Here is a 2,024-nt window from a genome sequence, read left to right on the forward strand (position 1 = left end):
AATTTCCATAGCTTTTTCACACACATCAGCAGACCTAGAGTATCTTTTTCTGTTTGTTTCTCTGGAAGCTATTTTTCAAGACCCATCCATCTCTGTGCTCCCACTGAGGACTACGGTAAAGACTGCCATGTTCTGCATTTACTTCTTATCTATTCATCCACACTGTAAGCTCCTTAAATCCTGAAACTATAACATTTCTGCTTTGTCTCTCATCAGCTAACACATGCACATATTCAGTGTTTATGATCACTTACCCTTGTAGTAGCTGGGTTATGAGCCCAGAAAGCAGAGGGCTGCAGAGGGAGAGTAGAACTATAAGAATATGAAGAACATGTATGTGTGCATGTATACATCTATAATTAGGCACCATAAAGGAATAATTATTAAGGACCTTTCCATTTCATTCATTTTCCTTTCATTTCTCCCTTGTTGAGCACAGAGAAGACAAGATGATTGTAGCTTCTGTGCCAGACAGAAGCTGAAAGGATCTGGTTCCCCTTTGGGCTGTTTTTGACTGACAGGTCCTCAAGAGTGCTCGTGTTAAAGGTCCAGGTGCATGAGACGCAGACCAGCTTCCCACCTGCCAATGTGGGAGGTGAATGAGGGCAAAATGAGATTCCTGCTTGGGGGCACCCTTGTGGTAAGGAATGTGAAGCTGTACACTCACTGATTCTATTTGTCATGGGCTGAGGCCTTCCATGGCCCACATGAATGCTCCTTTTGTTGCAAAGACAGCTGCAGTGGCCTCTGTCAACCTGGAGTGCTCTGTCTCAGGTGACTGCTGCTCACCAGATAATGGGTGATTATTTGCTCCGCCCCATGTGGAGTGCTGTCTAAATAGAATGAATAAATCCCTGTAAATGAGTTTACTAGAATAAAACCTGCTCCTAATAGGCTCAAACCCATGGCTGTTTATCCCAAAGCACCTGGTTTCAGCTGATGCTTTACTTAAACAGAGCAAAATAAAGACCCCTGTTTAACATTGAAGAGCTATTCTGGAAGTGAACAGTGATGGTCTGGGAATTGTTGATTTACTTGACTCACCAGAAGTAGTTCATTAGCAGGTAACTCAGCACCATAGGAAGGAAGGGTGACCCCAGGGGGAGGGGAAGGAAGGGAATGGAAACTGGCAGCTCACTGCTGTCAAGGTCCTTGCAGCATTTGAATCCTCACACCCCTGTCTGATAAGTACCATGAATCCACATTTCCAAATGGAGAAAAGATGCATAGAAACCATTAAAAAGAAGCAACAACATTTTATTGAGGTGGAAAGGAATTTTGTCATTAATCTCTGAGGTATCAAACTGGCTTCAAAATTTTGAGGTAACTGCTGCCTTAAATTTGTAGTAGGACTGAAGCAAAAATCTTTTCAAGTTCCTCCACTGTTTTCTGCCTTTTCTCAAACTAGTAGATGGATTATATTAATGACTTGGGGTCCCCCCTGCACTGAATCTACTAATAGACTAAAAACATTTTTATAATAAATTACTGTTTATTGTAATCATTATGATATGAGCAGAGGTAACCCTAAATGTCAGACTTTAATTTTCTCCTGATACCTAACTATAGATGGTTTATTCTCAGTATATAATTTACCTGAAGTTCCTTTCATCCTTTTAAAACAGTGAAATGAAAGGATGCTTTGTCTGTATAAATTTTACAGGTGCATCTATGCAAAAAAATTTTTCTTTACATTGCAACTGCTGAGTAACAATTGGAGTCATCTGTTCATTCCTGACCATAAACTAACCCCATCTCAGCCAGCTGAGGAGATACATGAAGAATAATTTTTTTTTACTAAAATATATCTTTTTTCCATAATTATATTAAGAAACAAATAGCAATGAGACAGTTTCAAACCAAATTGTTAGGACAGTTTCAATAATTAACACATTACATGCATTCTTCCTAGTGGTTAATTGCTGTACAAGATGTGGACTTGATATCCTATTTACAAACACAATTAGAGCAAATCCCTCTATTCATTAAGAGAATGTAACTATATATCTATCCTAACCACTTTG

General features: G+C 39.2%; 1 pseudogene; it reads left to right on the top strand.

Moving 5' to 3' along the window:
• Positions 1-707: 707 nt before the first annotated feature.
• The window catches only part of LOC105743641, a 10,274-nt pseudogene continuing 8,957 nt past the window's right edge, over positions 708-2,024 (top strand).

Source organism: Octodon degus, unplaced genomic scaffold (assembly GCF_000260255.1).
Source record: "Octodon degus isolate 3935 unplaced genomic scaffold, OctDeg1.0 scaffold00145, whole genome shotgun sequence".
NCBI classification, from domain to species: domain Eukaryota; kingdom Metazoa; phylum Chordata; class Mammalia; order Rodentia; family Octodontidae; genus Octodon; species Octodon degus.